Source organism: Mauremys mutica, chromosome 4 (assembly GCF_020497125.1).
Source record: "Mauremys mutica isolate MM-2020 ecotype Southern chromosome 4, ASM2049712v1, whole genome shotgun sequence".
Lineage (NCBI taxonomy): Eukaryota > Metazoa > Chordata > Testudines > Geoemydidae > Mauremys > Mauremys mutica.
Window position 1 is genome coordinate 70,474,954 of NC_059075.1, and position 21,691 is coordinate 70,496,644.

The window sequence follows — 21,691 nt, forward strand, 5'->3', positions numbered from 1 at the left end:
AAGGCTCTCAATGATGGAAGGCTTTAGAAAAAGGCATAAAACTATTCTCATAAATGAAGATCTCATTTATTCACTAGTTTACTAGACATTCTCCCCCATGGATATTAATCCTAACTGGTCACCTTCATTTTGGCATCAATGTTAGAGATACAAACATTTTTTACAATTTGCCAGACTCCAACCTGCTGGAGTTTGGAGATCCAGTAGTGAGTCACCTACTCCTCCTCCAGTCCTGCTTTCAGAGGGAAGAAGGGCAAAGATGTGTCTCATTCTTTCATCCCATTGTTATGGGGGAGCTATGAATTTTAAATCTAAATGCGGAACGGCATTTGCAATGCTTATGTTTTAAGATCAACCTTACAAATATCTGAGAACCTGTGTGCATTCTATACACTGCTAAACTCCTGAAAAAATTCTGCTGCCAAAATAACAGCTGATGGAATAAGAGTTTCAACTTCTTACAACTATTTAACTGTATGCTTAGGAGTGACTCATTAAACAGCAAGCAGCCATGAAGGGGTATGTCAAGGATTAAAGGAGTCTTATGTTGAGACATGCTTTGCTTGTTATCGTCCAATTGACAGTTCTCTCCCAGCTTGGTAGGAAGTCAGTGACAACTCAGCAATAGCCACAGCAATTTAAACAGGTGATTGTTAGAAGTAGGGCCTGATTTGAAAACAAAACTCTGCTCTAGTAGTGATTGTAATCTGTGAACCCTTTCACAGGCTGCAGAATATTATCCAAATGAATACTATATATTAATATATACAAATTAAGATAGTTCTAACCATATATGTATGGTTTTTTACAGATATAGATACAAATGAAAAAAAGAGAGGTTGCTGCTATTGGCTGCCACAGAGCTCAGTGCAGGCAGCTGGACTCCCAATGAAGTTCCTAAGATCTTCAGAAATTCCCCGTGTACCCCAAGCTTAGTGTGCCTTCAGAGCATCTAATACAAGCAGATCCTGCAGCAATCCTGGATCCTTAGCTCCCACCTGGCTTCCCCAAAACATATGATATGACCCACTATATCCCAAGCTTTGGTGTCTTTCCATATTGTTATGCTGGAGGGTGCTGGTGGCTGCCAGCAATCACGTCTTTGTTTTATGGGCAATCACAGACCTTGCTGAAGCTGGTGGGTGTACTAGCCACCTTTCATCCAGGCTAAATGAGGGATCAATTAAATTCCCCTTTGTTTAGCTGAAACAATACAAGCTACCACCCAAGGCACAGACCAGCATGGGAAGGCCTAAATAAAAACCAAGGGGTTTCCTTGGAGACTGATAGCAAACATAGGGCCAGGCCATTGACTAGTGGAGCTTTGTGCATCTGACAGAGGCAGATAGAAAGCCAGAAGAAAGCAATAGAAGCTGGTAGGGTGGCCATAGGAGAAAGCCAAGAGAGCAAGCGTCTTTAGGGCAGAGTACTAAGTGGAAGACTGGCTTGGATTTTTGAACAAGGAGACTGCCTCCTATTGTTAGTTCCTATTGTGTTCAAGGAAACAGAACTTTGTGTACAGTCTTTGTAAATAAACAGGCCTGCACCCAAGAAATACCTGACTATCATAAATTTCTCCTCCTAATGGAAACAACCTAACAAGGTCTCAAACACTGGCTAACTGCTCGGGCCAAAGGGCAACAATACTTTGATTCCTGTAGTTCAGGTAGACATACTTACATGTTATTTAAAGTCCACAGGAGCTGTTGTGGAACCCAGGCTCCAGATCTTAAAAAAAAATAAAAATGCTAGAATGCACTCCCAGGACTTGCTGTAAGTGATAGTTAATAATAATAATAATAATAAAAAAGAGATAGTCAAAGTGCTGGAAAGGTGTTCTGGAGCAGTCCAGCACCACTTGACCCCTGTGTGCAACTTAACGAGAGTCCACATTAAGCTTAGTATCTCTAATGACTTGCTAAACCCACAGCAGGTTATGTGGACTGTAGATCAGAGAGGCACAGCTGGGAGGAGAAGCAGAAATCAAGGTATGGAACCTGACATAGTAGAGAAGGCTGGAGCATACTAGGGATTTGAGAAGCTAGGAACCATGCAGTACTCCTAAGCCCCCATAAATTCCCTGCTTCTTCACACCTTGTGCCCTGTACAGATCGTTGCTCCCAGTGCTGTGGGGAACTTAGGAGCCCCACAAAATATCCTGCTTCCTGGGCTCCCAATTAATTTAATAAACATTTAAATGAAACAAACAAAAGTATGGCTAATCTGGAGTTCAGGCTGAAAATGTTTATCAATTACTTAAGAGTAAAGCCTTGCTAGACTTACAATTTAATAAATATAACAAAACCCAAAGCATTAGAAATCCAAGAAAGTTGAGTTAAGATTAAATTTAAACTAACCCTAAATACTCTATAGTTATGAAAATGCATGGTTAAGACAGGGAAGCACCCTTAACTCTGCCTCCATAGTGTCAATCTGAAAGGAGTGAAAAATAGAACCCTGTCTCACTGGTTGTGTCTAGTGCTCAAAACATGGTAAATAGTAGGACTATGGGTACCAGAGCCACTCCACATCTCTTTCTCTGTTTCTAATTTTCCCTAACCTCCCCATTCAGTTAACCAGACTTTCAAAGCAAAAGCCTGGGTCACTGTGCTAGATGCCACTGGGCTGGGGGAGTTTAGGGGAACTAGTATCCCCAATCCCAGACTCCTGCAACACTCAACCTTCCTCTTTCAATAATTTCCAGAGCCCTCCATGTTATTTTCCACACACTGTAAAACACACCGTTAGAGCCTTAGATTACTTTTATTTTAGTTTAAAGAATAAAAGCAAAGACCAAATGTCTCCCGCAAGAAAGAATTTTTACAGTGGGAACATTAGGGTAAACAAAGTATTTAGATGGGAAACTTCCAAGGAAGCCCAAAGGTCCTACTGGAAATAGTTTTAGTTGCTCAATAGAGGTCACTCATCCCTTTGAGTCAGGACAGAACTAATGTCCCAACCTGAGTCTACAGAGCAATGTACTGCTCAATGTGAGAGCCTGTACATCTTTTAGATGAGATGTAAAACTGATCCTGATTGCATGTGATCATTAAAGAGTCTCACTTTTTTTGTAATAGGGTGTTAGTTCTGCTATCCTTGCCAAACTCGGATGTGGATACTTACATTTTGTCTCTCTAGATTCCCCAGTATTGTTCACCATTTGCCGTAAACTATTATGCACTGTTAAACCACTACCACCATCCATCTGAGCGCTAGTTGCACTTCAGTGATGGTCATCATTTCTAATTGGCACTGTCACTGGGGCAAGTGTGCCCCATTCACTTTTGGAGTGGGCTAAGGGTTGTTATAGCAACATGGCTAAGTGTGCCCAATCACCTTTAGTCTCGAGATAGTGTGGCCAAGGGGCCAAAATCAAGATGGCTGCCCTCTCCCTCAGTGCTGTGTGGTGTAGTGGCCAGTCGGGGAAGTGGGCTGTCACCTAGGTGTAGGTTGTGGCCAGGGTAGGGGGATCTGGATCCTCCTTATTCCACCAGGTCTCAGCCCAGGGCCCTGGCAGTGGCAATTGTGCTTGTTACTGAGTCAGCAGTGATCTGACCAAAACATGCTAATGCCACCTGGCACAATGGCTAGTCCCCTGGATTACTTCCTACTGTGTACCCAGTGCAGTGGTCCAGGCATCTCTGGGCAATTTTGGCCTGTGCAGTTTCCAGCAGTTCCAACCTTCCTTGGGTGACTGCAGATGCTTGGATGTCTGCCTGGGTCCTGGCACCTCTGGTTTCCACAGTTTGGAGCTTAAGCAGTTCTTGGGCAGGAGCCTGCAACATGCATCCTCCCTCCTTGGTAGTCAGCGCCAACTGAGCTGAGCTGCTCACTTTTATACCTGGTTTCCAGCTGGAGCATGCCCAGCAGAGCCAAGGCGGCGTGGCCTCCTTGGCCCATAGGGTGGAGTTAACCCCAGCAAGATGAGTGAGGGGCAAGCATTGTCTGCTCGCAGCATTTCCAGTAGGAGTTGAGCACACAGAATGACTGCAGGATCAGGATATATACAATGTACAGGCCTAATTCTTTAGAAACATCCTCCATTATTCTGAGTGCAATCTCAAACTACCTGTCTGCACCTGGAAATCAAGTAAGTAGGCATCTAACTGGGTTCAGTGGCAAGCACAAATAATTGTACCCTCAGGCTCGTGCCCACATTTCATTGTTGGAGCAAAATTGGGTCTGCAGTATTTGAGGCCCAGGTAAAAGATAAAACACTGTTTGTAAAGCACTTGGGCATCCTTTAGGATGAAGACACAAAAACACCACTGTCAGGGCTGTCCTTACCCATATGCAACGTATGCAGCTGCGTAGGGCACCAGGAAGTTTGGGGCACCAAATTTCCTGGTGCCCTGCACAGCTGTGTGCTGCTCCAGCCCCTACCCTCCCTCTTCCCCAGGGCTCCAGCCCCACCTCTTCCCACCCCTACTCCGCCCTGACTCCACCCCTTCCCCAAAGCCCCCACCCTGCTCCGCCCCCACCCCTTTCTGCCCCCGAGGACTGCAGCAGGGCTGGGCCTGCACTCACCAACGGTGGGAAGTGCAGCGACCCGTCCCCAGCTGCGCCCCCAGTGAGTGCTGGGGGTGGTGGTTCCGCCCTGCCTCCCAAGCCAGCCCAGCCCTACTGCGGGGCCTGGGGCCAGCCTCTCCTCCCCGCAGAAGCCTTGCCCCACCCCAGTGGCGGGGCTGCATAGGGATCCAGAATAGCTAGAGATGGCTCTGACCGCTGTGCTTATTTCACATCACTTAAGAGCTTTACCTGCCTCATTCCTATTAAAATCAGCAGAACACGTTTGAGATTTGCTGTAACTCCAGTTTTACTCAGAGAATTCAAAGCTACAGTGGCTAATGACTATCTCAAAAATATAAAGCTGGAAATTATATTTTAACACCAATTTCTTATCCTGTTTGTTTTCAAATCCTACTCACCGACAAAGTCTGCCAGTCACAAATTGCTGTTATTTATAAAATTAGACTACTTTAAAATAAGAGGCAAAACACAGTTACAGAATAACACAAATTTGGGAGTGATATTGCTTTGTAGTCTTGGCATCAGTTCATTTAAAGGAAAATCTTTTTCCATCCATCTTAAATATTTCATTTCCTCGGATGCGAGAATGCTTTTGCACTGTGTACACAATGGAGAGAGAAACCTGCCAAAATCATTATAAAAGGAGACAAAATGACCAGAAACTGAACTCTGAGACAGAAATAAATCTGTTAGATGCCAAAGATAAGTCAGTATCTAGGGAGAGTCACCAGTTAATTTGTCTAGATTCCTTTTATTTTACAGGACAGGAAAGGATAAAATTGAAGAATGTAGATTGAATGAAAATAATTCTGTCTCTACAAAGGCAATGTGACTTATCTCCATACCTTTCACTCCACTCACAAAATACATATATAGTGGGGTCATGCCTGAAACTCTCAAACCCTGGGATTTGACTTCATTATTTTTAATTCCAGTAACAAAGCCCTAGAATAGCTCTGACAAACAAATCTTCCTGAGTGGGGTAGTCCCAGGACTTCTCCTGTCAGGATTTCCTTTTCTTCCTTTAGTTATTTTGTTTCAGAAATGCCGAGCCTTTTATATTCCAGAGTTGTAGCTAATGAGACCCACCTGGTCTGGTGGCCTGTATGAGTCAACAGAATAGGTTTGTACTTTGTCCTAGAGTCCTAAAGCCTGACACCTTGTTTCAGGGCTCCATTTATGCATAAAACATACTGTCCAGCCTTAAGTGTCCACCATCCTCTTTCTCCTCTGTTTCTATCACCTTTTCCTCTCTGTTGCATGTGCCTTATGTACCCATCCAGCCCCATATCACTCCTTGAGTCCTCACAAGATCACAACTCCCTTTGGCTCCAGTCTTGGGCCAGTGTGACCCATCTGATTGTACAGTAATCAATAGTGATCACATCTGGTCCCACGCATCCTCAATGTGTATCCTCATTCACAGGGTGGACCCATACACTCTTATATCAGGCCTACATGCCCCCATGAAACGCACCCTATATGCCACATCCAATTCTTCTCCTTCCCCCATCCTGAATTAATTCCTACTTTATTCATTATCTGATGTATTCTTTATAAAAATACAAGTTTGGCATATAGGCACCTGAGCATTTATAAGGTCAGTATTGAATGCGACTGCAGGATGTTCCCATGCTGTGAAGCAATCACATCTCTCATTGTATAGTAGAAACAAATGTGTTTCTGGATCAGATTTATAAAACATGTACTTTGGGCTAGTTTGATCTTGTTTTGTAATACTAGAATTATGCTAGCAGGAAGTGCATAAACTATCGAGAGGCAATTGTTATCTAGGGTGAATGGTAGTGCTGATCACACAGACTATGCCATACTGTCCAGGAATATGTATTTTCAGACTGATTTTACAAAGTGCTAAGTCGTCTGGCCCTAATCCAGTAAAGTCTCTGCGTAATGCCCTTACCTTCAAGGGAATGATTCTGAAAAGGATCTGGGGTTATAGTGGATCACAAATTGAATACAAGTCAACAATGTGATGCAGTTGCCAAGACGACTAATATTATGGGGTATATGTGTAACCCTTCTGCCGGGCCGAAACGATAGCAGCAAGGGCCGGGTTCAATACACAGGGGTCCTTTCCCCACAACATAATGCAAAACCAGCTCAAGCCCCCACCCAGTGACCTGGGAAAATCTTACACTCACCCCGGGCGCCTCGAAGAGGCAATACTTCCCCTCTCGCAAGCACAGAGTCTTGGTATAGCAGAAAAGGTTTAATTACATGACAAGCAACAAGCATTAAACTGGGAAAATACCTCAGCTAGAGTTCATAGGTCAAACCGTGAGCAAAGACCCACTCCAGCAAATTGGGCCATGTCCTTCTCTCGGGGCCCTTGAGTCCAGCAACCCCCAAATCACCCACAGTCCCAAAAGTCCCACAATCCAAAAGTCTCTGTCCCAGGTCAGTGCAGCCCCAGAGCTCAAGAGTCTCTCTGCAGAGGTCCCCCTCCCCAGCCTGGGTAGAAAAGGGCACCTTACGTGGTTTCGGGGCCAACTGCCCTGCCTCTTCGTGGGGTTCTGCTTCCACTAGCCATCCCCCGCAAACAGCTCAGCTCCGCTTGCTCTGTGGGCTGCTCCGCTCTGCCAGCTGCTCTGGTCCACCAGCTGTCCTGTGAGCCACTCCAGCCATCCTCACGAGCTGCTTGGCTCCACTCACCCAGTGGCTGCACAAACTGCTCCACTCTGCTCTGCCAGCTGCTTTGCTCCACAGTATGGCTTCAGGCTCCCCCACTCATTAGCACAGTGCTCTCAGCTCAGCAAGTCCAGCTCTTCAGTGATTTCAGCTCTTAGTGATTCCAGCTCTTAGTAGGGGAGCCCCAGTACCAGTGAATTCAGCTCAGTAACCTGCATTTAGATTCTTAAGGGAATCAAAAATTAACTCTGACATTCCACAGTGGAGAGAGGCACAGGTGGAACTGGTGCTTCTGGCTCACACAAGAAGCCTGCACCACCAAGTACAGATCTCTGTCCCCAGCCTCTCTTTTCAATGGGTTTTGGAACCCATGTGCCCCATCTAGCAAGCGCTATCCAGCTGACAATGAAACCCCCCCATCACAAGACAATTTTGTAGTTCCCCATTTACCCAATCAGGGTGACAACATTTCATTCCTCCTGCCCCAATAACAACGAAATTGAGGCTCCCACAGCTGTGAAAATAACCATCCCATGCTGCTTTGCGGTATGCTAAGTGGGGTGGGAGTGCCCATGCAAATAACCGAAATACCCATGCAACACTTTCCGCACTCCCCATAATTTACCACCAGATGTCAGGGTGGGGCTCATCCTGACGCTGCTTACATCTGTAAGACATGGGAGGTAATTTTTCTGCTTCGTTAGGTATTGGTGAGGCCTCAGCTGGAGTCCTGTGTCCAATTGTGAGTGCCACAATTTAAGAAAGATGTGGACAAATTGGAGGGGATCCACAGGAAAGCAACAAAAATGCATGAGGAAATGTTAAAAAAAAAAAAAAGGGGGAGCATGTTTAGTCTTGAGAAAGAAGGCTAAGGAGGGACCCACTAGCAGTCTTCACTTTTGCTAAGGGCTGTTATAAAGAGAATTGTGATAGATTATTCTTCATGTCCATTTAAAGTAGGATAAGAAGTAATCAGTTTAAGCAAGGGAGATTTAGGTTAGCTATTAGGAAAACTAACTACAAGGGTAGTTAAGGTATGAAATAGGCTTTCAAGGGAAGTTGTGGAATCCCCATCACTGGAGGTTTAAGTACAGTTTGGACAAACACCTGTCAAGGATAGTCTAGGTTTACTCGGTCCTGTCTCATTGCAGGGGGCTGGACTATATGACCTCTCCCTTCCAGCCTTCCATGTCTATGATTCTAGTGAAATTGCCATATATTGTGCCAAATTCATTCCTGATGGTATTCCATTGACTTCAGTGGAGTTACACCATGAATAAATTTGTCCTATTGGGTCTATATGTGGATGGGACATTTGCAAATGCCATTACAGACTTGGACACGTTGTGATTTCTGATGCATAAGTTACAGATGCGTTTCCTGCTTTTAACAAGCTCAGCAATAAAGCATGAAAATGACATTAAGATGAGGCCCTGCAGATGGCAGCAGTACTTTAAATTTCAGCAGTGCAACACAGGACTGATTCTGGATCAGTTAATACACATAGTAAAAATACTACGGATTACCAAAGACTTTTAAAGTGGCGTGTTTTTAGCTAGAAATCTAACCAGATAACCAGTCAGATCCACACTTTGTTACTGAGCCTTTTCCAATTTAGAGTTAAGAGAAAAGTTTCAGTATTTTGTTTAAGTCTAAATGCTTCCTAAACATCTTACCATGTAGCAGGACAGTTGTTCTGAACCTTGTGGAATCCCACCCAGTTCCTTGAGTATCCTACTCCCTCCTGCTCTGTTTCTAATACCAGAAGTGCTATTTTTTCAAAACACTGCTCACTCTTCATGTCTAAAACAGGGATTGGGTTTGTGGCAGTATGATACAGCAGCACTTCTACAATAGCCAAGTCAGCTGCTGCAAAATTTAAATGGTCCTTTAAAAAAAGTTTCTAGTCCTTTTTGGTAGCTTAGATCTCATTCTGAATAAGGCTTAGTGTAGAGCTGACTCTGGTTCTTAGGGTCATTCTCTCCATCTACAAATGCCTCCTCTGCCTGAGTGGACCAGAAAAGGCTCTAAATGACACATACCTATAAAGGCACGTCTTGTTACTATTATCCAGTCTGCAGCAGACACAGAGGGGAGCAAGCCTTCACAGCACCAGGTGACTCCTGAAGGAATTGGTCCTAATTCTGTGCACCTTAGATTTTGCTAAATTTAACAAAAAGAACAGGAGTACTTGTGGCACCTTAAAGACTAAAATTTATTTTAGCATGAGCTTTCGTGAGGTGCAGCTCACTTCTTCGGATGCATAGAATGGAACACACAGACAGGGGATATTTATACATACAGAGAACATGAAAAGGTGGAAGTATGCATACCAACAGGCAGAGTCTAATCAATTGAGATGAGCTATCGTCAGCAGGAGGAAAAAAAACTTTTTGAAGTGATAATTAAGATGGCCCATAGAAGGTGTGAGGAGAACTTAACATAGGGAAATAGATTCAATTGGTGTAATGACCCAACCATTCCCAGTCTTAATTTAACAATTATCTTATTGGCAGTGCAGAACTGCTTACCACACCTGCTGCCAGCTCTGTTGCTCTGCTATGGTCTGCCTTGCCTACCATGCCTCATACCTCCTGCTTGGCCTCATGACTTTCCCTGCTTTCCCCTCTTAAACTCCCAGGAATCCCACTTCTTCCTGTTATCCAGTATATTACCTTTATCTCTCTAACATCCCTACTTTGTCCAGCCCCGAGCAAATACATAACCCACATCTGTAATGTATAGATGCATGTGTACCAAAAGAAAAATTAATCAGAACCATCGTGACTCAAGAAAACCTACCCAATAAAGCCTCCATTTCTACTGTGGTAGCTCAGATGCACTTCAAACAGGGATTAGGACCCCATATGCCAGGAACTGTATCTCTTGTCTGGCCTTCCTCTCCCCACTTAAAGAGCTGCTGTCTTGACTAGTACTGTTATGTAGATGAATATATTATAGTGGCACAGCTGTGCCCCTGAAGTTAAAGGTACATCATGCCTTCTGTTTAATGGTCTACCTTTATAAAAAAAAACAAAAAACAAACAAGTTTTCAAAGAAATTTAACTACATATATTGGTGTGCCTCAGGACAGTGCAGCATAGGGTTTGTGGAAGTAGAGAAAGAACTGACAGGGATTTGAAGGGGATTTCAATGCATGACAGTCTCTGTTAGAGTCAGGCTAACTGTAACCCTAATAACGAGAGATTTGTAGAAGCGAGGATTGTGTGAGGCGAGTGGGAAAGAACTGTGTGAGAAGTTGTTGCGACCTTGTGTAGATAAATATGGAATGTAGACTAGAGTCTAAATAAGTGAGGAAAATAAGATATCAAGATGACCTATGAATAAACAAAATGCAGCTGTTGCTTATTATTGCATGTAACAAAAACGTATAAATGCTTGCTGTAATTGTTTACCTGTAGCGAGACCTACCTTGGGGAGGGGGGACACGACGGATGACCCTGTGTCTTAGTGCACTCTCTCCCTCTATGCAATTGCTTGAGAATAAAGTATCTGACTTCTGCACCCAACCAGAGAGTGAGAACTATATTTTTCTCCGACAGGTTATTGACCCAAATGTAGGGTAATTTGAACTTGAGGTTGAGGAGACATTAGATTGGAAAAAATGGCCAATTTTTCAAAAAAAATGGCTATTTTTTTTTGACACAGAGCTAGAGATGAAATTATTGATGCAGTGCGGGTCACAATGGTCTCAATCTGTTAAGTTTTACCCAAGATAGTGCATGACACCTACTAAATCCAAAACTGAGAATGCTATTTAAGCACCTTTTGCCAGTGATAAAATTCACTCAAATAAAAACACTCACTCACATTCCAGTTTAGTTTGAATATTGGATTCTTTGTGTTCCATGTCCTGTCCTATACTATTAGGAAACATTACTGTGCATTTTTTAAAGAATTCTATATTTCATTGGTAGGGGAAATTATTCCCACACTCATGTAGCTTGTAAAGCATTTTGGGATCTGTTAGAAAGATAGGATATAATACAAACCTTAGATAAGCAGCTGCTTAACTGATTACCTGTTCTTAGGGTTCCTTTATTTTCTATTGTTTAATTAACGAAAAAGGATCAGAGAGTTGAAATGAGTTTTATAGAGTTTACTAAAAATATCCTTAACAATAGGAACACATAGTACCAGATATAAGGCAGCAAAATATGTTATTGGATTATGATTTGGCTACATAAATAAAAAAAAAAAAATTTGTCGATATAACCAATCAGGTCCGCAGAATCAAATCACACAACCACAATAGGAAGTAATACTTACACTCTATTGTTTAAAGAAGGTGACTTTGTTTACATTTTGGACTAAAAGTCTCTCAGACTAGGGCCTCACTTGCGCCAACTGGTTATCAACTGCAGCATTGCTAACACCACACAGGAAATACAATCCAAAGCTAGATCACAAGACAGTTTGGTCAATTACTTACATGCCAGTTTACCAAGGTCTTCTTTCCAATGGATCTACAGTAGTCAATCCCCTTTACTTATTTCCCAAGGAATATTAGCTCCAGGATCTGACTGACACTCCTAACTATCTAACTTGAATGCCTACGCTACGTTTATGACAGACTGAGTGCAAAAACCTTGCACGCTTAGTCTCACTTTGTCTATGTACATCTTGAACTTGAAAGGCGGGGTGAAAATTATTAACTATGATAGACACATACATGTAGTATCCTTAATCCTAGTTAACAAGAGCAGCTTGTTCAGTTTAAAGCTACTTTACAGCAATCTTGATTGGAATTGGTTAACAAAAAAAAAAAAAGACAAACTGTGACAATCTTTAAAGTACTTACTCAGACATGTACATTTCCTTGCTAATTAGGTAACTAGTTTCAGGAAGTGGTCAATTGATTGATTTCGGTAGTTACCCAAGAGAAAGTCTGTGTTACTTATTACCAGATCTTTGCTCAGCTTTCAGCTCCCACAGCAGGAGTCAACACTGCAAACACATTAGTGGAAAATAGAAAGACAGTTAAAAGTTGCCTATCTAAATTAGGTACTTGATGTCACCAGGAGGGTTCCAAGGTGGCCAGCCCCGGACTTCAGTTTTCTCCCTTTCAAGTGTCTTTGGCTATCAGGAAGCAATGTGCTGAAGCATACAGCCTAGTTTATCCTGTTTCTGCCAGGTGATCCAACTTGGTTCATTTTCTTGGAGGTGCTGGTGTGGGCTAATCAGATGGTGACTCATTCTTCTGATGATTCAAAATGTCCAACCAAAATGAGAGTTGTTCTCTCTCACCATCCAATTGGGGAATGAAACATCAGCTTTTGTGTTCTTGCCACTGAGACTGGAATTTACCAGTCTTTGTGCAACACATCTTGTTACACCAGCTTGTGTAAGACTAGTTAGGCCATAACTGTTGGTGTAACCATCTTGGTACACATCTTGAACACCAGCTGGTTTGCTCCAGTCATCAGCTTATCTCTGCAAATCACTTTCCATGGGCCTCTTTATGGTGCTAGCTGCTGAAATGTCCAGTTTAAAGTTCATATAATTTATACAGTCTCTCCAGATTCTTTGATGCTCTTTAAACTTGTTTTAAACAGTCCATTATACAATGCAAAGTCATTTCAAGAATTATTGTTCTCCAGCAGTACAGCCATTATAAATCTTCTATTTCTGTTCCCCTTGTTTTAACAAACAGTGGTGGGACCTTGGTATGTATGGCTGAGCTGAGTCTGCACATTATTAACCAATCACATTTCTAATTTTGCCACTCTGTGGTCAGGTGTCCTTATAAACATATTTAGGTTCAGTTCCTTTTATTTATTGCCTCTTTCAGCACAGGTGTATTTCACTAACTAGATTGCATAAACATACTTAATTGAAAACATTAACCTTTTTCACTTTATCTCAAACCAAAAGAAATCAATGTGAATGCAATCTTTCTTTTCAAACAGGATTACCATAAGGTAAATCCTGTCATTAAAGTTTGCAATGTCTTGTCCAAAGCTGTATAACTTATAGTTGATTTTCCTTTTATACACATTTTAATAATTAGATTCCATCAAGATCCCTATTTTAGTGCTGTATGTGGCAGCTCATATATCATCAATATTTGTTATTAATTTAATATTCTTTTAAATTCATTTACTTATTCATAGACAGGGAATTCTCTTTAGCTGCCCAAGCAGTATGCTCTTGCAAAAGGCTGCAGCAACTCTGCATTTCTTCAGACTGTTGAACAAAGCTAGCTATTAGACTTTGGGTTTTTAATCTCTCAGCCCTCTCTTCTTTCTAAAAGGCATTTATGCCTGGGCAAGTCTTAAATATTAACAACTCGTAATTGTGGGGTTTTAGTTACTGTAGATCCTTCAGGTTATAGGTGCTATGTAAATGTAAATTATTACTTATTTTACTATTTAATCTACTGTGAATTGGTGCTGGAAAGCAGAGGAGTGGCAGTTATGCCTCAACACAATATAAAATTTGCCATAAATGGAAACACCACTTACTGAACACTCCATTCTCTCCCAGTGGAAAACCCAGGATGGCAGCTTTTATTTTCATAACAAACTGAAGAGAATGTTCTGACTGACAGACTCGTTACACCCTGATGGCTAAGTAACCAAGGAGAAGTAATGTGAGAAGCAAGTCTGCTGAAAATAACTCCAGCCATCATCACTGAACCGTATGGATTTGTTCCCGCTATAGAGGTCTATTCCCCCTTCAGCAACTCCACCTTTCCTCACATCCCACCGTGGTGGAAGTCAGCCTGAGCTCTCTCGTGCACTCCTGGGATGTTTTTATGTGTGTTTTGTTTCATGTTTTCCCCTCCACCAGATGGGTAAATGAGGGAGAGAGAAGGCAGGAGGAAAGGGGTGGGAGCTAGAAAACAGGACCAAAACAGCCTCCAGCTCTGGGACTGAGCTGCATTTTAACTGGGATAGTAATAAGGAAAAATCAGAAATCAGGATCCTGGAATGCTTGAGTTCTAGGATTCAAAGAATATGAAAACTGTTTATAGTGTGTGTGTGTGTGTGTGTGTGTGTGTGTGTGTGTGTGTGTGTGTGTGTGTGTGTGTGTGTGTGTGTGTGTGTGTGTGTGTGTGTGTGTGTGAGAGAGAGAGAGAGAGAGAGAGATCCTGACCTTGGAAAATTAAAATCCCTTGATTTTAAGCTTTTTTAAAGTTCTAAAGTGTTTGCTTTATATAATTTCAAAGGAAATCCACAATATCCTGGGTTCATCCACTGTCCTTTTGAAACTATGCACAGGGTTAGCCTTTGCTAACTGTTCTCCACTCAAAATTCACTACTGTGGCATTCCAGGGATCCCCATGGAATCAGGTAAATTACAGATGAAAAGATGCTACAATAGGTCACATGTAGTCCATTCTCAACCCTCCTGGAGACAGTGCAAGATAGTTCCCTCCAGTGATCCCTGCCCCCCGTGCTTTATCCAGGCCAATTGATGGGGGTCTCAGCTGCTTCCTTTATATGAAATTGGAGATGTCAGGATGAGTAACTGATATGCTTGGAAGTGAAGGAAGTTGTTTTATCAGGTATATTTGGTCAAAGTTTCATGCTGATTAGGAACCATAGGTCTTGCTAGCTCTATTGGAAGGGGGAGGAGGTGAAGGGCTCTCTTTTAGCCAGTCATTAACTGCTTGTAAAATCTGCAAAAGACACCTACTAGCTGAGATGAGAGCACAGCACCTACTAGCTCATCCAGAAAAGGGACTTCTTGGATTACCTAATGGAGCTGCTGCTTAAGGAACCCATCAGGCTCTGGGTTTGATTCTTGGCTTGAGTAACACGCAGGATGCACAGAGTGAGTGAGTCCAGGCACTGAATGGGGGCTCCTGTAGGGAGAATGTTACAAGATGTGTATTATCATCCAGTGTGTGGAGCCACCAGTGGGCATTACAGATTACACCGTTTATTTCGGTTCCATATTCAAAATTGTTGTTTGAAAAGATCTGCTGAAATATGTTGCCAGAAGTGTTGTGTGGACTTTTGTATATTTAAAATCACAGAATCGCACTCCCACCTAGTAAAAACTGATCAGCTTTTGGGCTTGAAGATTCAGTAAAGGTGAAGAGAGGTTGAACTTGCTGTATGAGAGCTTGAGTGGGAGTTGGGGCAGTGATGGTGGGAAATGGGAAAATGGCTGCTAACAACTTTCCAGACTGCTCTCTCCCCGCTCCCATCCCACCCTGAATGCAAGGGAGATCTGACCGCTAGTTGTTTTATTTCAAAATAGGCAGACTACAAAGCTACAACTGAGCTGAAATAGAAATATCCTAAAGTATGGAGAGCTTCCTTACATTCAGTAGTGGTTAACAGACTGCTGCCAGTATCTCTCACTACCTGAGGCAGAAAAAACACAGGATGTTACAAGGACCCATGAAGAACTGGAGAAACTTCAGCTGTCCACACTTTACCAAACTTTGCAAACTCAGTGCTAGTAATCAGTGGGAGTTTGAGTAGCTACCCTCATCACTATAACACAATCTGACAAATACCGAGCCAGCAGTCAAAATAGCAAAAATATTTAAAAGGTATGAACAATAGTAAAGATCTCTAAAAAGCAATAGTTGACTGGCAGAATTGCCCACCACATGGAACCATCAGCAGCTCTGTACAACAGCTATTGTCCAGGAAAACCTGACCATTGCTCCAAACAGCCAGTAAACTACATCTGAAATAATAAACCACAATTCAATATCATTGCAAAACCAGAGTATATTGTGATCAAGGAACCAAAGAACTGCCAGAGTGGAAAACCTGGTCAGAGAAAGGATAAAGGCATTTCCAACTGAAGGAGACGGAAAGCAGAGAAAGGGAACCTGCTTGGATCAGGGAGCTCCATATTAATTCATGCACTGTGGAGGCGGATAGACAGAGGTTCCTAAGGTAACAGACAATTCCTGAGATGTATCAAAGAAACAGGCCACAGCAGGGCCGGCTCCAGGCACCAGCCCAGCAAGCAGGTGCTTGGGGTGGCCAATGGAGAGGGGCAGCACGTCCGGCTTTTTGGTGGCAATTCGGCAGCGGCTCCCTCACTCCCTCTCTGAGTGGAGGACCAGCCGCCAAATTGCCGCTGAAGATTGAAGCAGCGGCGGTAGAGCTGCAGATCACGATCATGGCTTTTTTTTTTGGACTGCTTGGGGCGGCAAAAACCCTGGAGCTCCCACTGTATCTTCTCCTAATCCTGAGCCAATGGAAAAACAGGCAAGTGGGCTGAACAAAGATGCAACATCTGAAGACACACATGCACCGCAAGGTGGTTTGATGAGTAAGAGTGATTAAAACACCAACAAGATTTGAGACAAACTGTTCAATAGCTTACCCAGTCATATCTAAATGTGGGCCATCATCTGTTGGCATTCATGGTATTTTTGAAAAGTAGCCTTTAGCTCAGGGCCCTTTGTGGCTACTATCTGTTGAGATCAGGGAATATATAGGCAGGACAAGGAGCATGGTTTACCTGCTTACATGTCATTTTCAAAATCCCTAATAGGGCACTCAGATACCAAAATAGGGGTTGCTCTTCTAGGTAACTAGCTCAGCAGGCACATGTTAACACACTTATTTCACACACACTAATTTTGTTGAGTGTGTGCATTTGGGGGAGGAGAGTGGCATTAACTTTGTTTAAAATGTGTTTGTGTATTGAAGTTTGATTTTAATTGGCTGGGAAACTGTATGTGAAGTCAATTTTCATTTTGTGAGGTGGCCTATGTCAGTAAGAGTGGGAATCCCTGGCCTAAATTGCCTTGAGGGTGTGTCACAAACAGAGACAGAGACTTGGAAAACTAGAGCCTGTCTAGAATGCTGCAGGATCTGTAAATATAAAAAAGGCAATGGTGGGTCTGAATAGCAGTTCTGCAGGGCCATGTGACTTCTCTCTAAGTGCAGAATGTTACCAACTATACATTTTACCAACTGGTTAGAAGGAGAGAAGCCCAAGCCACACTGCTGGAATCGGAACCTGATCAGCATTTGAATTTTTTCAAAGTTTGAGGTGTTGAGTCCAGGGTTTTGGTCTGGTTCACTACTGAGATGGAAGCACCTGTAAAGTCTGGATTCAAACTCCCTCAAGGTTTGTGGGTGCTCAGATTTGGAGGTTTGGTTCAGGGCCAATCTGTATGTAGAAGCGAATACCTACGACTTGTGAGCCAGCAAGATTTGTCCAAACCACATAGCTGAACTGCTTCCTTATTGCCATTATGGCAGTTTGCATCCTCTACATTCCACCCCTCCTGGGCCTTCACAGGGTATCTTAAATATCAACTAGAAAAAGCAACACACACATTATGCTGTCCTCTCTGGAGGAAAATATGGGGAGGGCAGGTAGAATAAAGTGAAGAGATTGGAAAATAATTTCTGCTCAGTCATTCATTTTATTTAAATTAACTCAAAGAAAACACACTCAGGATATCAAAGTGACAGCTAATACCAAGTTAGCCTGAAAATTATTTAAGAGAAGTCTGGTGGGAGGAAAAAGGTTTCCAATACCTGGAAAGCCAAATCTGATACAGAAATATTTGAAGATGAAAAAAAACTGAAGAACCTAGGCCTGATTGCCCACTGTCACTGCCTTATACCTTGTCTACCATTTATGCTAGTGCAACGAGGGCATAAAATGTTAACAAATCAGAATAGTTTGTTAGACCCGCAAGGGAGGTCTCCCTATGGGATGGGGAGCAAGCGGATACCGGACACAGTGCTGGTATATAATAGTTTAAACGCTCTTTATTGATTACAAAACAAACCTTACTCACTCCACATTCACACCCCAAACATACTATACCAGAGTCAGAATGGTCCTGATGGCCAGTCGAGATTTCTTCCATTGCGATAAGATCATAAGTTGCGGGGAGCTGGCGAAAACCACATCTATAGCCACATTTGACTCTGGATCAATAAATGACTCTGACTTGCAGAAATCATAGGCAACCATTTATAGTTCATTCTGTCACATCATTGGTTCTTTGCCTTTGTTTACTAGGCCTTCTACCCACACAATTCCGAAGACACAATCCTGGGCGTGCCATTTCCTCCAATTCTTATACAATTTTATATCAGTCCAGCTGGTGTTATTTCCTTGTCTGATGATTCTGTATTTTTCTCGGAACACAAGATTATTTTTGCACAAATAGTTCTAATAGTCCTTGACACTAAGTTCTTGCTTCAGTTGCTAACTTGCAATGCACACATTCATGTCAAGCATGCATCATTCATACCAGGCCTCAATGACCATAACATATTACATGGATGTATGAATCATTATATATCTTCCAACAAGTTGCGTTTCCAACTTCACACTCAGTTTGTACAGGTTATAGTGACTACAAGGTGCAATGCAGCAAAGAATCTTTTTATGCAAAACTGTACAATGGCTATTAATTACAGAAATCCTTATATATCGGACCAGAGTGTTGCTGATCCCTGCATGTATGCACAAGAGGGGATTTGGGGGAGGGTGGGGGGCAGCAATAGGGAAAAAGGAGACATCTCCTTGTGGACCTTCACAGCCATCAGCCAAAATACCAGTCTTCTGACTCCCGAAGTACAACCGCCTCTGGATGCGCTAGACTTCACACACAGCAGAGCCATGGGCTGTCCCCAAGCTGCCTCTCTTCGCCACCAGTCAGCCAAAAAAAACCAGTGCAGTGGGGAGCAGGCAGCTGTAACTTCCAGAATTTGACAACTTCACTTTTCAACCTTAATATTTCTTTAGTTGCTTTTTTTGTGTTGAATTATAATAGAGCCGCCATGAAGTCTCAGTGACACAATCTCAGAGTTGTATATAAAGCTCCTTTCGCACAGAACAAACTGGAGAATTTGTCTCTGTCAGCTTTATGAAAGCACTGACACTCTGACTTTATGCCAGGAAATGCTGGCATTTTGTCACCTCTATGAAATGAGTTAGTCCCTCCAATGTTTGATAGCCATTCAGTTAATTAAAACGTTATGTTGCATAATGATAGACACTACAGCGAATCCTTGGACAAAGATGCATCCTTTCTCTGATGACATTTTATTCTCACTGACATGTTCATAGAAAAATCCAGAGAACAGCTAATTACACGTCTCAGCGCTCTCATGCTCTCATTTTCAGGGATATAGCCTCCTTAGTTGAACAGGACTTTGGAATAATCATAAGAACCAGGCCCATGAAGAATTCCAGGTTTACAGTATATCCAGTGCAGGCCTAAACAAGACACTGAGTTATATAGTTAGTTTATGGAGATCCCCTGTAAAACTGCATTTGTAAAGAACTAGCAGTTTTATCTTATGTTTGAGTCTTAGGCCTGGTCTACACTGGGGGGGGGGTCGAACTAAGGTACGCAAGTTCAGCTGAACTCGAACTACCTTAGTTCGAACTACTCACCCGTCCAGACGCCGCGGGATCGAAGTCCGCGGCTCCCCCATCGACTCCGCCACCGCCGTTCGCGGTGGTGGAGTTCCGGAGTCGACGGGAGCGCGTTCAGAGTTCGATATATCGCGTCTAGATGAGATGCGATATATCGAACTCCGAGAAGTCGAACGCTACCCGCCGACCCGGGCGGGTAGTATAGACATAGCCTAAGTATTTAATTTGAGCAGAAGGTGTGATATGCCCCTCAATTCCTTATTCACAAACAGGCAGCACAGGGTTGCTTTGTGTAGTGAGGGTAGAATTTTTTTGCCCTGCCAGGTTTGCTTTTGCTTGTTTATGTCCCATTAGAAACCATTTAGCTGCAAAGCTCTCTCTCCATTTCTATTACTTCAGGCTCAGTTATGCTCAGTGAAATAGAAATTGTGCCTAACTAAAATATGAAAGCAAGTCACCTCAGGCACAATGCAAATTTAAGCTCAATGAATTCATTGTATGAGAAACCAGTTAGCCCTGAAAAGGTGGTTAATCAATGTGCTTTCGCCTCTCTCACTTGGCACTTTGCATCAAACAAACAAAAGCCACAACCCCAACCCGAGGTTTGAAAGCAGAATCTAGGGGCTTTTCTATACTTACAGTGCTGCAGTGAAGACACTACTACCTATGCTTACTGGAGAGCTTCTCCCATTGGTGCAGGCACTCCATCTCCCAGAGAGGTGGTAGCACTGTTGATGGGAGAAGCCCTTCCATCAACATAGTGCTGTCTACACCGGGGGTTAGGTTGGTATAACTCAGAGATGGGCAAACTATGGCCTGCAGGCCACATCCAGCCCATGGGACCATCCTGCCTGGCCCCTGAGCTCTTGCCTGGGGAAGCTAGCCCCCGGCCCCTCCCCTGCTGTCCCCCCTCCCCCACAGCCTCACTTGTCTGTGCCATCAGTGCTCTGGCCTGCCACTCCTGCCGGGATCAGTGGGCAGCGTGGCTGGATGTGGCGAGGCTGCCAGGTTCTGCTGCTCTGAGCAGCATGGTAAGAGGGTGGGGGTTGGATAAGGGGCAGGGAGTCTCCGGGGGCAGTCAGGGGACAGGGAGTGGTTGGATGGGATGAAGGTTCGGGGGGGGGCAGTCAGGGGACAAGAAGCAGGGGGGTTGGATGAATCAGGGTTTCTGAGGGGGGCAGTCAGGGGGCAGGAAGTGGGAGGGGGCAGATAGGGGGCAGGGGCCAGGCTGTTTGGGGAGGCACAGCCTTCCCTACCCAGCCCTCCATACAGTTTCACAACCCTCATGTGGCCCTTGGGCCACGAAGTTTGCCCAGCACTGGTATAACTGCACGATTCAGGGGTGTAGATTTTCCACACTCCTGAGTGACATAGTTAGACCAGCATGACTCGGTAGTGCAGACTAAGCCTAGGTCTAAGGCAAGTTACTGCTCCCCACAAGCGGCATTTATTTCACAGGGTGGTTACAGAATGCCCTCTGGTGGCACAAAAGAGCCCTAAAGCCTGTATCACTATGATCTAAGCAGTGAGTTAATGACTTGCTTGCTAGAAACTAGGGAGGCCCCTATCATTGCCCAGAACTGTGCCTAGTTATAAACACTCTGGTTCTCCAGAAATTATTATAAATGTGATGTTGTGCTCTATATGATTTTATGAAAATATGCTAATGAGTGTGAATATAATGTAACTAGAATATGCTTCATGCAGAAGGTCTCTTGTAAGGTATCATTACAAAGCTTATAATCTACTGAGTATGGTCATCCTGTTTGTATAATATATCATTCTTGTATCTGAAACTAGAAATATGAAATATAACTCTGAGGTCCTATTGTAATTATGCAAAGTGTGGGCCATTAATGGTAGTTTAGAATCTTGATGGCTCCCATCAACTAGGACAATTGACATAGATGGCTCTGTTTACCTGCAAAGCCTTCCTGTGAGTCAGGCTGGGAAGAATGAAGGCTTGGGGTCGCACAGAACATGTGACCATGTCACCTGGCATTGGAATCCATCTTTAACTTGATGCTTTTCCATTTAGAAGGAGGGGTGGAGACCCAGAAACACAAAAGATTCCTGCCTGGTGCCAAACCTATATAAGGGAGTGGAACAGAACAAAGGAGGCTGCAGTCATGAGAAATCCCCTAGCTACCACCTGAGGTGG

General features: G+C 43.4%; 2 long non-coding RNA genes across 2 annotated transcripts in view; one reads left to right on the forward strand and one right to left on the reverse strand.

The window, feature by feature from the left end:
* The window catches only part of LOC123367921, a 99,043-nt gene that overhangs the window by 60,231 nt on the left and 17,121 nt on the right, over window positions 1-21,691 (forward strand). The window lies entirely within an intron of this gene.
* Window positions 1-21,691, reverse strand: part of LOC123367922 — a 41,797-nt gene that overhangs the window by 2,417 nt on the left and 17,689 nt on the right. Inside the window, exon 2 of the long non-coding RNA XR_006578647.1 lies at window positions 1,681-1,728. This is a non-coding gene — a long non-coding RNA (uncharacterized LOC123367922). The remainder of the gene's footprint in view (window positions 1-1,680; window positions 1,729-21,691) is intronic.